The sequence below is a fragment of the Borostomias antarcticus genome, assembly GCF_949987555.1.
Source record: "Borostomias antarcticus genome assembly, chromosome: 2".
In the NCBI taxonomy this organism is placed as follows: domain Eukaryota; kingdom Metazoa; phylum Chordata; class Actinopteri; order Stomiiformes; family Stomiidae; genus Borostomias; species Borostomias antarcticus.
In genome coordinates this window covers 12,775,870-12,791,844 of record NC_140235.1, presented here as the reverse complement: position 1 = coordinate 12,791,844, position 15,975 = coordinate 12,775,870, and positions in this window count along the sequence as shown.

Sequence of the window (15,975 nt, the reverse complement as noted above, 5' to 3'; positions counted from 1 at the left end):
CTCCTGAATCAAACACCTATTCAACCCTGTCAGACTTTTGAGTTCGCTCTACATCTATTTTATCCTGTTTATTTCACTTAAAAATTAAAACTCTCTATCTTGGCTAGTTTAAAATCACCCTTATGGGTTGTTCAAGGGAAGTCCAGCAGGTGGCGCTCGACTTCAAAATCGGAAGCTCTTCCTTCCGGACCTGTTCGGACAAATACCTCGTAGAAAGAAGGGGCGTGGCTAATGGCGCAACAAGTCGAGGGGGGAATCTAATTTTAAATCAGAGTTATTCTGCTGGGGAAATGGTGGAGAGACTGTTTGCTGAATCTCCTTATCTTTCCTTCCTGACCTAAAAACCCGCTCTCGTGCTACTCTCTCCCAAATCTTAAAAACAGACCAGTCTATAGTATTAACAGGCTTTTCCCTTAACCTAGACATCTCAACCACCTCTAGCTGAGCCCGAATCTTAGCTAAAAATGTAACACTAAATGTCAGATATGGATGTAAGAAATCGAAAATGCTTTAGCACATAACGAAAATCTGCCAACAAACGCTCGCAGAATAATGCTTGAGCGCAACAATCTCCTCAGGCTAGACACGTTTAGCAGTAGAATTCTGTGACCTCCTCTAGCATATTTTAGTAGCCGGGGTTACAGGGACACCTAGTGGTGATCCCAAAATGTTGCATGTATGACCCGGAAGTTGTCTTTGGCAGCGCGGGGAAATTTAAAGAAACAAATCCCTAAATAACCACGACGCAGCCCAAAACCCCAAAACAGCAATGAAAGGAAACCTTATGGTTAACTCACGGCGGGAAAGAATACAATTTCGAAAGAAACAAAGACACATTAAAATTCTAATTAACTCACCCAGCAACTGGTCCTTTGTTGTCCCTCTGGCTTGGGCGGGATCACCGGGACAGTGTTTTCCTGCGTCTCCTAGGCAACCAGCTAGCCTACTGGAAATCTAGCAGTTACGATTTAACAGTGTACAAAAATGCTTTAAAATACTTTACCTGGATCCATGGCGCGCGTAACAAACATACAATCAAGAGCCGAGGCTCAAAAATGCAATCAAAAATCCCACTGAGCCGGCGAAAAATAGCGCTTAGACAAACATAAAGACAACACAACCCCGTTCGGGGACAAAAAACAGACACTCCGGAGATTAGCTGGTAATCGCACTCACTGCGAACTTCAACCCATTTGGAAATCGCACTCACTGCGAACTTCAACCCTGTGGGAATCGCACTATCTGCGAACTTCAACCCTGTGGAAATCGCACTATCTGCGAACTTCAACCCTGTGGAAATCGCACTATCTGCGAACTTCAACAGGTTCCCTTCTGTGCTAATTCTGGAACATCGAACTAAAGCAACCCAAAACGTTATTCTAGAAGTGCACTCTCACTTCTTAACTACAGCCGAGCCGACAAACAATCTAAACTGTAGTCTACATCAACTGTAAGGAAGCGAGTCCCAAAACCAAAATTACACCTCTTCTGAAGAGAACCCCCGGTAGCCTAAACAAGGACGAAGTCAGAGAACAATGCAATATCACCAATCCTAAATTGCCACTGTTAAAAAACAACGCCTTATCGCCACCACCTTCCCCGGGGAGTTTGCTTTCAACAATACGCCAGACCCACAACACAATCTGAAACGAAACCAAGGCAAATACCAAGCATAAAAGGATTCGTTTTTCAACGTACCGTGAGTTTAGCCGAGTGAAACCAAACGAGGCGGACTTCTCCGAACCAATGCAATAGGCGCAAAGAGAGAAGATTTTCCAGAGCTCGCTACTGCTCCGCACGTCTGGCTTCCTTCGTTGTTCACTCCAGGCGAACCTCACAGTAGCCGATCCCGTCCCGAGTCGCCAAATTGTTATGGAAATTACTGTTCTAGTAAAAATGATTTACCAAGATTCGCTCAAAAGGTTAAGTCTGATTTATTGTGAAACACAATACTTGCGCAAGGACTTCCTGCAAAACACAGCAAGGGTGGTTAAGTCAGAGAAGTGAAGTCAGTCACTTCTGGCTGTGGCTTATGTACAGTCCAAACAAAGGTACAGTGTTTCCAGGATGTGATTGGCTACTGCATTGTACATGAATGGCAGGCGTGGCCAAGAGTAAAAACATGTGACATGAGAAAACAAAGCTCTGAATCAGGACGAGGAAGACCAAGGTGGGGCCCCTCCGACCTAAACAAAGAGATGAGGAAGAGCTATGCAGAGTGTGTTCACAATTACAAAAGAGGGAGAGCTGAGGTGTTTTACATGACTGAAACTGGGTTTTGCAGGGGACTTGGGGGGAGGTGACAAATTACAAAGACAAAGGCCCAAGGTGTTTGGATGTAAATTCCTGGACAGAAGCACTTAATTGTACCCTAACTTACACCTGATGTAATTTGCACACACAAACATACACAGACTGGATGTTCACACCGATTTGGGGGGGGGAAATTCTATCAGGTGTAAGTGGGGGGCTCTGGGGAAGAAAGGTTGGAAATCCATATTGTGACAATGTTCGACAGTGTATAGCAGCCCACCATGGAAATGGAGAAAAGTTAAATCTGGTGTTGTGATCTGAGATGTTTGTGGTTGTTTCTGGCACACAATACATTTCACACTACATTTACCATGTCATGAAAATTTCATGATGTCATTTTTTAAATCATGAACATTAGAGATTTATTGAGCAAGAATGTGCAGTGAATATGAGGAGAGCAAAGCTGGCTTCAGATAGCTCTAAGTAAAAAATGATAAATGTTGCATCTTATTTACACTGTAGCAATCCTGCATTAACATATTAGTAGGCCTACATACTGTGATGGGAATGAGTTGTTGGACTCTGGACTGAGCATGGATTCACTGATTGACTGAATTGAACACAGGTGGGACTGATTGAGATGTAAGCAGACAACAGGCTGGTCAGATGAAGAGATGTAAACAAAATGAAGAAACAGTAACAGCTACAAATAAATACATAAAGAAGTTAAAAAATCATGTCACAGCACAATGCCTGAGTATGTACATGTATTAGCATTTTTATTCTGCATCCCCCCTGGGCTTGAACTCTTGTTGAGTTACCTGCCATGTGAGAAGCCATAGATGGTTTCACACTGACTTAAGCAATCACAAGGGCTGCATGTAACTGTCACAGGTGCATTGAGGTTGCAGCAGTTTTCACAAAACCAAAGACTTTGTTTGTTTATAATGAACCAAAGGAAGACAGCATAATGTGTGATTTTATATAGCATGCCGGCAATCTGGAATCGAGAGGCATGACCCTTGGACACAACATTCATTAGTTGTTAAACAATGCTCCTCTATGGTCTAAAGTCATATACTGTAATGAATGTTGAAATACAGACATATCTAGCTCTACTAAACACCTCAAGCTCTACTCTCTGCAGATGTAGAAAGTACATTGTTTTAGTGACTTAGTCCTCTTGACCCCGTTCAGGGGCATAGGGCGTCCACCAGAGCTCTCCATCTCTCTCTCTTCTGGGCCTGGGCTTCCTGCCAGCTCACTCCAATGTTCTTCAGGTCTTGGAGTGTGGAGCGTCTCCAGGTTTCTTGGCCAACCCTGTTTCCTCTTTCCCTGTGGATTGCAGTCCAGGGTCTGTCTCGTGATGTTATTTGAGTCCTTCCTAAGGGTGTGACCTATCTTAATTCCACTTTCTCCTTTTGACGGTGGTAACTATGTCGTCCTGGTTTGTGATCCCTCACAGCTCCTCATTTATGGTCTTGATGGGCCACCATAGCTTGAGGATGTAATGCAGGCATTTGTTAACAAGAACCTGGATCTTTCTTGAGAGGCCCTCGGTTGTCTTCAACATATCGGAGCCGTAGAGCAGGACGGTCTTCACGTTGGCCCATGGATCTCAGGGAAAATAACAAAAATAGGCCTAGTTAAATACAAATGTACAGTAAACATATCAAAATATACAAAGGGTAAGAATGAATAAATAAGTCTAAATAGGTTGCCTAGTAATGCAAACATATGTTGAGCCTACTGTAAATTGTGCAAAATACAACATATCTAGAAATCAAGCTTCAGGGTCTTGATAGTGTCCTTTTTGTATTCGTTTCTTGGATTTGAATGGAGCGTCTCTGCCCTCACACTTTGTTTGATAGGTTCAGTCGTCGTTCATATTTTGTAATAATAAAATTGTTATCTGTGAATCCCTGTCTCTGTGCAGGAAACATTATGGCTATAGTTCCTGTGGAAGTCCCTAGGCGGCGCTGTCGCTCCACTACCGCTCACTACACTGGCGCTGTCCGCAGCATCAGTGAGCAGAGACGGTGGTGAGTGGAGAGGTATGACGTTAAGGCTAAAAAGTTAGCATTTCCGCCATTGTGGGGTGCAGTCATGGATGTATTAATAGAACTGGATACAGCCACTCCATTCACTGAGCGCTATCACAAATGAAGCCCTATTGAAGCGCGCCATCTTGGCAAATTTGTAGTCATTTTACTATTTCCGGTGACTTTTGTACTTGCGCAGTTGTGCTTTTCTGTCCTACGCGCGTCCACGAACAAGTTCTGTGAAATGCAATGAAATGAAAACCGGCTTGCATATTAACCTGTTTTTGTCAAATATATCCATTGGAGACATTATTTTTTATCCAGGAATCTTAGTTTTAACAGGTTAATTATAGCTGAACATGTTTTGTTTGCTAGTAACCATTCTCGATAACGTTATTGCAGCCAGGCTAAATTCCTCCAGGGAGCCAGTGACAGGCGAGTTGAAGAGCTTCACTCCCCGCCAGCAGGAGCTTTGGCCGCTGCTACCGCATCTCGGATAACCCGCTTAGTTCGTTGCTGCTATTTCACATTCGCCCTTGATCAATCCCAATAGGCTGGGTGCATTACCGATCCATGGTAAGCACAACTGCGCAAGTACAAAAGTAACCGGAAATAGTCAAATGACTACAAATTTGCCAAGATGGCGCGGTTCAATAGGGCTTAATTTGTGGTAGCGCTCCGTGAATGGAGTGGCTGTATCCAGTTCTATTAATACATCCATGGTGAGGACACGAATGAACAAACATTTCAAACATAGTGGGCGTGTTGTGGGCTTGTCGTAACTATTGCAGCATAGCATTATTGATTAGATCTTTGAAAAGTCATCTTCCGAGTCGCATTCACAAAATGTTATTGGTGCGCTTCTTGTATTACTATTAGAACTACATTTCCCATGAGAGACCGTAGCTACGGGCATTCATTTACGTCAGAGATAGGGCGCCAAATCTGAGCAAGTGTCAACAACCATCCAGAACCCACGGGGTAAAACGGACTCTTTTCAGCTTTTTATGTCCTCTAGGAATTCCGTTATGCAAAAGATCAATAGCTAGCTAAGTAAATGGCCACAGCTAAGTGTAACCCGGTAGCCTACATGACGCAAAGTAGGCTAGTGCATGGCGAGCTGAGCTAGCTAGCGTTAAACATCTAGCCAGCCAGCTAGCTAACATTGGTCGCAGATGTCCTATACCTAACTTTATGTGTTATGGTAGCGATGGGTGGCTATCTTGGAGTTCGTGTGTGTGTGTGTGTGTGTGTGTGTGTGTGTGTGTGTGTGTGTGTGTGTGTGTGTGTGTGTGTGTGTGTGTGTGTGTGTGTGTGTGTGTGTGTGTGTGAGAGAGAGAGAGAGAGAGAGAGAGTGTGGTGTGTAATTGTGAGTATGAGGCAGACAGACAAGGGAGACAGTGATTGTAGTCATGTGTGCGTTACGTTAATCTGTCATGAACAAGACTGACCGTGTAACATTTTGCTGCGGTAGCTATGACAGTTGTCACTGACTCAGAAGATGTGTTGTTCTTGTTTGTGTTTACACTAGTGTCTCAGACTTGAACTTGACAACCATGGACCTCGGCAAGTATGAAACAGACAACTCTGTCGGCTGGCGTCGGCCATAACTGAAGTGTGCAAGACAGAGGACTGTTGTCTGGGCATAGATGAGGCCGGCAGGGGCCCACTGTTGGGTAAGAACACCTCACCCAGAGAGCCAGTTATTAATCACACTGCACCCCCTCCCAGTGATGATAGCCTGGCGTTGTTGTGTTATTCTGCGATCTTAGGACCCATGGTCTACGGTATCTGTTTCTGTCCCGTCTCCAAGAAGGAGGATTTGAAGGGCCTGAAAGTGGCGGGTGAGTGAATGATGCGTCTTATGTCTAAGGCTGGGTTAAAAAAATCGATTAATCAATTCATGAATCCCAAAATCAATCTTTTATTTAATGAATGAATAGTTGAATAGTTCATTCATTCATTCAATGATTCATTCATTCATTCATTTTTGGAAATCAGTATCGATACCCAGCTGTAGTATTGATGTGTTGCATAACTTGGCAGTCATGTAATTAAGGTTACAGCTCAAAAAAACAGGTTTTAGTAACAGTAACCGAATCGATATTGAATCGAATCAAAACGAATTTAATCGTGATAATCGATTCTGAACCTTGTGAATCGTAATCGATACCCAGCCCTACTTATGTCTACATTTACGATGAGCACTTTGATATTAGACATGTCTGTTGAGGTTTTGTGTGTGTGTGTGCGTGTGCGTGTGCGTGTGCATGTGTGTGTGTGTGTGTGTTTGTTTTTCTCCAGATTCAAAGACCTTGTCAGAGGCGGACGGAGAGAGAGAACTTGTTTAGGAAGCTGGACGAGGCTAAAAGCTTTGTTGGTTGGGCTCTACAGATCCTCTCACCCAACACTATATCCAACAGCATGCTCCAGAGGTACACTCACTCTCACAAACACACACACACACACACACATGCAGACACACACTCTCTCTCACTTTCGCTCTCTCTCTCACGCACACACATATACACATTCATTACATAAAATATGTTACATTTGTCAATGCAATCCAATGGAGTATTAACCGGAGAGATATGATATATACATTCAAATAATAAAATAAAACAAAATTTAACAAAATTAAATTAAAATAAGACGTAAGAAATATATATATATATATATATATATATATATATATATATATATATATACATACACATACACATACACACATAAATACATACATATATATATACACATATACATACACACATACATGCATATAAACATATAGATACAAAATAATATAATCAGATTACAGTATATAATACTTATAATAATAAAAGGTTGAATAACTATGAACAATTAATCAAGTAATCAATAAAATATTGAAGAATCAATCAATTAATGAACTAACCATTTATCCTATCAAATCAAATAACCAAACCAATCAATCACCTCATCATAAAACAGAAAGCCTCATGCATATCAACAACTCAAAACAATTAAATCAGGTGATCAGTCTAGTTCAATTAATGAGCATTAATCAGCAATCAAGCTTAATTTTCGATGGATGGGCTTCTTCCAAGGGGGGGCTTCTTCCAAGCTACTCTTTGGCAGGGGCAAGTGATGTCTTGAGCCTCATCATAACAGAAGTGAACATGTGACACCTTGCACCTTGTCTATACAATAGACAACTGACTCTGCACCACTGTACATTTGAATCAACACCTGACAACACTTGAGCAATTGAACACCTTGTCTATACAATAGAGAACTTACTCTGCACTACTGTATACTACTGTACAGTATACTTGACATGTTATGTAATTGCACTGCCTGTATCATGGACACAGTCACAGCCATCCATGATCAGATACTGCTGTCTGGCCATGTCCAGTCCAGGTGGGGCTTGCACCTGAAAACCATCTTTGGGGGGGCTGGACATCAGCGTTGCACAGCAGCCGACATCTGACTGATGTTGCATCACAGTGTTCTCTGGCCTCAACCACACCAGTCATCCCAGCATCAAAGCTGCAACAGAACAGAAGGGAGATAGTGCATTAAAATATTGGCCACAAATAAAATACAACCATACCATGTCCATAAAATGGAATCGCTAATACATGACAATGATAATTACCTGAAGTGCTGGTAACTTTTTGAAATAGCTACTCAGATGCTGGTGCCAGTTGTAGCTTTCAACAAGCACTGTGCCGTCCTCAAGTCCGACAAGCTGTGGGATGTTGACTTTCTTCACAGGAGCGCTGTCTCTCACCACCCCAGCAATGTCAGTAAATGTCTCCACTCTGGTCTTCCTATAGTGCTGCTTGATCAAGCCAAAGCACCAGTCAGGGGCAAACCTGGTGTGGCCTGCAATCAGGAAGTGTAGGTCCAGCTTCAGGTGAAGCTTGTGCATGGTCTGCCAAGCACAGTACCACAGCACAAAGTTGTTCTTGTTTTGTCCACTGCAGTTATCACAATGAAGGTCCACATGTCTTTCTCCAACTCCATAGTTGTTGAAGAAACGTAGTGAAACCAGATAGTAAAAATAACTTACCTCATATAAAATGAGCACTGCAAACGCAGGCATTTCTGATGATTTCCTCAGTCCAGTCCGTACGCTTAATAATGGCGATTTCGTCTGTCTTCCTCTGCTACTGTAGTGTAACCAGGTAGTCAAAATAACTTACCTGATATAAAATGGGCACCACAAACGCAGGCATTTCTGATGATTTCCTCAGTCCAGTCCGTACGCTTAATAATGGCGATTTCGTCTGTCTTCCTCTGCTACTGTAGTGAAACCAGGTAGTCAAAATAACTTACCTGATATAAAATGGGCATCGCAAACGCAGGCATTTCTGATGATTTCCTCAGTCCAGTCCGTACGCTTAATAATGGTGATTTCGTCTGTCTTCCTCTGCTATGGTTTCAAGAATGCGCGCATAGGCTACTTGTGCTGACTAGGCTGTAAAAGGGTCTATAATTAACAAATATGACCCACGCTCGTTACATAACTTCTACAACATCCAGTGACAAAATATGTCATGGTACCTTGGTATTAGGGATGGGCACGAGTACTCGAGTGATGACTGCATTGCTGCATTTGACGCCATCCCTTTGTCGATCAGGTAGTTCACTTGCTTTTATGGTACCTAAACAGAAAAAAGCTCAATTAATGAACAGAAATACTGATCAGAAGCCATATTAGAAGAAATTCCTAACTTGCAGATCCCATCATAATTGTAGGTTATGGGTAACGATTTGCTTAATACCTACTGGAGAAAAACATCCTCTCTTAATCCCTTCACTTTAAACTTAAGACATAATTACATACATGCGGGGGTCAACATTAACTTTTTTGCTCACCAGCCAAATGTCTGGTAGATGAAAAATTTTACCCGCCAAACCTTTTTTTCCCCAGCCAAAAATAACATTTATATGAAGCCTGTTTTGTGTCGCGTAGACATACAGTACATTTAAGATGCATAATAACATTATATGGTGGTGAATGAAAACAGTTGTCAGAGCAGATTCCTGGTGCCACAGCACAGGTGGTGTTGTAGTCCCACCCCCAACTGAAAATATTGATCTAGTGATTAGTCAACCCATTGCTATATCACAGTGATGTCGTCCTATCACCAACTGAAAATATTGATCTATTGATTAGTCAACCCATTGCTTAATCACAAACTACTAAGCTATCCCATGGGAATGAGCCTATAACCATACCAGCTGGGCAAGTTGACTTTGCTAGCTACCTAACCTAGCCCTAATGATATTGCCCTGCTCGATTGCTGTGCAACATATCAACTGACCAGGGCTGAGTTCAAATTCAGCTAACAGAGGCGAACGTTCGTTGTAAACATGTTTTCTCCAAACGGTCACATTTGAACGGCTTTTAATGAACGTTCCAAATAGTTAGCATAAACGCAACAATCCCCATCTGGGAGCACATCAATCCTATATGGTTCGTTCTTTGGTTTTTCTGTTTCAAAACGAAATTAGAAAAAACAACAGTGAATTTTCGTTTTTCCTTTTTGGTTTTAAAACGAAAAAAGAGAAAAACCAAACCGAGAAAAACCTAGATGATTTGAATCCGTGTATGGTTCGTTCTTTGGTTTTTCTGTTTCAAAACGAAATTGGAAAAACAAAAAAACGAGTGAATTTTCGTTTTTCCGTTTTGGTTTTAAAACGAAAAAAAGAAAAACCAAACCGAGAAAAACCGAGATGATTTGGTTTGGTTTTTCAAAACGGAAAAACGAAAAATCAGAAAAACTAACGCTGTGTGGTTTGTTTTGGTTTGCGTTCGGTGTACGCTCGGCGCATATACCGGCTGCTGCCGAGTGGGCGTCATCTGCCTGTCATCCATGGACTGACTATGAAACGTGCCTAACCCCCGAGTCGCTCTGGCTCCTTCCGACCGTAACACATCTAGAAATCACCAGGGGGGTGGTTATTCTACCTACGGCTCTGGGAACAAAGGGTGCTGTTCCTAAATAAACTAGGTTGATGCACACTTTTGGCTTCTTCGATCAGTCCATTTTGAGGCAGCATTCCAGGGTGCTGAACCGATCGACACATGCGTAGCCTACAGCATTCATAATTGGCTACATTGTTGATGGAAAATACTCTTTTACATTCTAAGTGCCTTATATATATTTCATATATTTTCATTTATGAATCACCAGTGACAGGCCTACTTGTGTTCCCCACAAAAGTGCCATTGCGCACGCAGCAGAATGTCTGACTCTGAAAACATCAACTGACGCAAATAATGTCCAATAAATAATGTCCTTAAATAATTAAGCTGTCGGACGGCGGTACACCTGGACCAAGGTAGACCTTGTAGTGCATATTTTTCGGTGTTGTCCCCACTGGACCCGCCCGCGAGATGGAACAGGTTTGACCATGATTATTCTGCAACCATCCCTTATTTGAATGGACATACAGTATAAGATACAGTAGTTCATCCCCATCAAATGTGTGTAACTACCCCCTGGTCATTATATACAATAGTCTGCGTTAACCAATAGCCCTAGCTGTGCGTAATTGGATGTGATTGCCATTTGGATAGCTGTTGGATAGTCTGTCATCACACACACGAGCAACGGGGAGTTGGTGCATTGGGTATCAGGCCACCACGGTTGACCATGTATTCATACTCTATCATATGGGCCATTTTTGTTGCCTATACATGTTGTTTGTTGTGCCATCTTGAATGTGTCCTTTGCTATTATTTCTAGCCTACCTGTCACATTGTCCCGTGCATCTGTGAGCTGTTGATATTTGGTGGGCATGGCTTCGACTCCTGCTCTCCATGCATATCTCAGCGTTTTCCCCATTATGTTTGTTGGGGTCACGGCATCATGTAATGTTATGTCTTTTTTTTTCCATTTAATTTATTTTCCGATTTTTTATCAGGGTTATTGGACATTATTTGCGTCAGTTGATGTTTTCAGAGTCAGACATTCTGCTGCGTGCGCAATGGCACTTTTGTGGGGAACACAAGTAGGCCTGTCACTGGTGATTCATAAATGAAAATATATGAAATATATATAAGGCACTTAGAATGTAAAAGAGTATTTTCCATCAACAATGTAGCCAATTATGAATGCTGTAGGCTACGCATGTGTCGATCGGTTCAGCACCCTGGAATGCTGCCTCAAAATGGACTGATCGAAGAAGCCAAAAGTTTGCATCAACCTAGTTTATTTAGGAACAGCACCCTTTGTTCCCAGAGCCGTAGGTAGAATAACCACCCCCCTGGTGATTTCTAGATGTGTTACGGTCGGAAGGAGCCAGAGCGACTCGGGGGTTAGGCACGTTTCATAGTCAGTCCATGGATGACAGGCAGATGACGCCCACTCGGCAGCAGCCGGTATATGCGCCGAGCGTACACCGAACGCAAACCAAAACAAACCACACAGCGTTAGTTTTTCTGATTTTTCGTTTTTCCGTTTTGAAAAACAAAACCAAATCATCTCGGTTTTTCTCGGTTTGGTTTTTCTCTTTTTTTGTTTTAAAACCAAAACGGAAAAACGAAAATTCACTCGTTTTTTTGTTTTTCCAATTTCGTTTTGAAACAGAAAAACCAAAGAACGAACCATACACGGATTGATTTGGTTTGGTTTTTCAAAACGGAAAAACGAAAAATCAGAAAAACAAACGCTGTGTGGTTTGTTTTGGTTTGCGTTCGGTGTACGCTCAGCGCATATACCGGCTGCTGCCGAGTGGGCATCATCTGCCTGTCATCCATGGACTGCTACTTGTGCTGACTAGGCTGTAAAAGGGTCTATAATTAACAAATATGACCCACGCTCGTTACATAACTTCTACAACATCCAGTGACAAAATGTGTCATGGTACCTTGGTATTAGGGATGGGCACGAGTACTCGAGTACTCGTTGTTGACGTCAGTACTCGAGTAACCATGGCGAGTAATTGTTTCACTATGAAAAAAAATGCTTCGTTATTCATGCACCTGCGCACTGTGCTTTTGGCTACCTGCGTGAGGCTACTCACATCAGTCGCAACATGTCTGCTGCTTGTAAAAGTACAGTCTGGAAATACTTTGAGAAAGAAGGGGAAAACAGTGTGCAGTGCAAAATCTGCAATGTGAAACTTGCTTATCATAAGCAAACCAGCTCAAAGCAAACCAGCTCAACCACATGCGGTTAAAGCACAATGAAACAATGAATTAGACGACTGGACAACAACCCCGAATCACATCATTTGCTAGCCCGGCTAGCTCACGACGATGCGACGCCAAACGAACGGAAAAGATAAGTAAAAGAACACAGTATGTCCACTGTGACTTTAAATGCAATTGGATTGAATGGCTTAAATTGTTGGTTGTTTATTCATATGCAAATTCGCTATAACGAAATACGTCGGGATAATTTCTAAACAGTCGGGCACGTTTACTTAATCGGGCACATAGCCTACTGTAGGCCTACATCGATGGCCACCGACCTCCCGGATTTATTTTTACGGTAGGCTACAGAACAGCGAGTACTCGAGTACTCATTCATTATGAATATAGAGTACTCGAGTATTACAATAACTGAAAATGCCCATCCCTACTTGGTATGTCCACACCAAGGATCGAACTCACAACCTTCGCCGTGATAGGCAGCGCACTATCCACTCGGCCACCGCTGACCTGGGAAATCTGTGGAGTCTTTTGGTTTTGATGTTCTGGGACTACTGCCTCTTGTGGTAGCAGCAATGGAATTGCAGGTCAACAACACGACAGCAAGACAGGAAGAAGCACGGACAAAAAGGATTCCCTCTCCTTGGTGTGTCGGCTTACAGCCAACACACAAAAATCAAAAGAATGTCATGTATGATTGTAAACACTAGATGGCAGCACTAGACAACCTAATATATTATACCTGCGATATACTTATAACAACCACTAGTGGACGACATTGGACAACAGAGGTGAGAAGGATGAAAGATTTCTTCATATCCCTAAAATATAGCTAATGCTACACCCCTCCTCAATTTATGAAGATCGAAGAAGGGTTTCATTAATAAAGGGTATGATTGACTAGTGGATTGCTGCTAGGGTTTGAGTGCTGAGTAACCGATGTCTCGATCAGTGTCCACCTGGCCCAGGTTCAGCATCCACTTATGAATTTATGAATTAATAATTATCCTAATCTAGTCGTCCCTTACACCGCACGACCCACTGGATGAATTAAACTTTCCCTAACTTCTAAAACAGGAGAGAGAAAGGAATGAGAAAGAAAGAGAGAGACAGATAGATATGGAGAGAAAGACATACAATTGACTTCACACTGTCCGCACAAGACAGCACAACCCCCCTTAATAGGCCATTGAACGCGTTTCACTAACCCCCCTCTCACAGCTGTTTTATGGGGCTGAGGAATTTACAACTCAGGGCGGACAGACACACACACACAAGCAGTCACTCACGCACGCACACACGCACATGGGAGAGAGATGCTCCCTTCACACATCCAGGTTCTTATGACTACGCAGGAAATAGGAAATATTCAACAAATAATATCTACATTAAACTAATCTCAAATATACAATGGACCTACTAGACAGTTACAGGGAACATGAAAGACACAGGACGTAGCAGATGGCCAAACACACTTTAACAAGACACACGCAGGACTCCGGTTTAGCCTGCGTAAACATTCCCGGGACCTAATTCATCTCTTCTATAGGCTTTTAGCACACTTATTAATACACTAATACGCAAACTTATACGCGTTTAATTTAACCGGATTTCTTTATAGACATTGAACTCACAAGTCTTCACTAAACTTGCGCCAACACATGCGACTTTATTTACGATCTTGAACAGCCACGCCAACACACCTTCAAATGTGAGCTGGCCTTGGCTATTTACAAGCGTCGTCGTATTTAGAGACCTTAACTCACAAGTCTGCGCAACTATGCGTCTTAATTAGCCTACACAATTTTAATCTCTTCTCCTTATTTATTGGAAGTTCTTTATAGCAATAGCAAATTTGACTGTCAAGACAATTAAGTTCTACCTTTAGAACACCGGCAAGCCTCCCGTCTCGGTGGTCTGAACTCTCCGGATGAGCAGAACTTCGGGCGTGAATCTTGGTCGAAAAGCGGCAACAATCCGTTGTCTTGAACGTTGCTATTTTAGCTATCCCATCCCCGTCGCCAGAATGCAGTGTATTTCGAATGCATCATCTTCTTGTGGAACAGAACTTCAAGGAGGCCAAAAACGTTGAATCATCACTTTATTGAGCATGCCTACCACAGGGTTGAATCTTCGGCAATACTAAAGTTTCTCTTACGAGGCGGCGAGCTTATATCTTGGCTTCAGGCCAAATATCACATGACAAACAAATTTGCATACAAACAATGTTCATCACCACCAGATATGGTCACAAAAGATCAACTAGTCTTCTGAATGGTCAATGTATCCGCTGATCTTTGCCCCCCCTTCGGACACGGGGGCTGCTGGGTCCTTCCTGGGATCATGTTACAAACTGTAGGCTACTCACTCTAGAGGTGAACTTTACAGACAGGACAAAGGAATGCTGACTTAGGACAGGACATCTGCTTTGCTCACATGTTAAACTCCTTAGGTTAACACAGTTCCACCTAAAGTGAAGTTTATTCATTATTCTTAATAAAATGATTACTACATGAGAGTAATACAGATGTATTGATGTAATACAGTATAATACAATCAACTTTTATTATTATTATGCAGACTCATGGTCCATTAGGTCCAATACAGTATAAAAATATACTACAACCCCATTACACTGGCTATTGATAGCTAGCTACTGTAGCTAGCTAGCTACTGTATCTTATACAGTGTGTTGCACTATATTGCCTTTCTATAATAATGCTGTGACTAAAGAGACTACATCAACTGAAACAGATAGTGCTGCTAAGTGCATGGATGATTGTCAGTCGGTTGTTTGGCTATACTATAGCGCTACATAGCATTTCCAGTGGAGGGGCATACTATGCTTTCGCTGCTCACACTGCCCCCCACTGGCTGTGACCTGAGGGGTGCGCTACAGACCGGCCAAATACAGCTATCCATTCACCTCCAGTCATTTTTACCTCCGCCATAGCAAAACACAGGGCGGGTCCACAAGCCACCAAAACACGGCCTGGACGGCCATTCACCTCCATTCATTTTTTGGACTAGGATTACACAAAAACTACCAGACTGCTTTTCTTGAAACACAGTGGATGGGTGTAGCATGGGCCAATTTAGAACCCATTCAATTTTGGCATGCACAGAGTCACAGAAGCAGTCAGGGGTGGAGGTCTGTGCTCTCTGAGCACCATTTCTAGTATTGGTCTTGATTTGTGCTTAGGTAAGTACTTTAAGAGGACCATTGGTTAGTCTATTTAGTTTTTAAAGGCATTTGATGCTTTATGAAGTACTGTACCCTACTCTGTTGGGGGACAATGCTGGTAACTGTTGTTTTTTGCTCCTGGTCCAGGAGTAAGCAGGTCTGCCTTCTCAGGCAAAAATGACCCTGTGCTGCAGTATGTTGTCAACAACTCATTGAGAGAGAATCCTGTCCTCACCCAACTCCAACTGCTAAAACAGCATTCCTACTGAGAAAAGATTATGGTGGGAGGCTGAATGTGAAATGAGACTCAATGAGGTGGGAGGCACTGTGAAAGTGCTTGG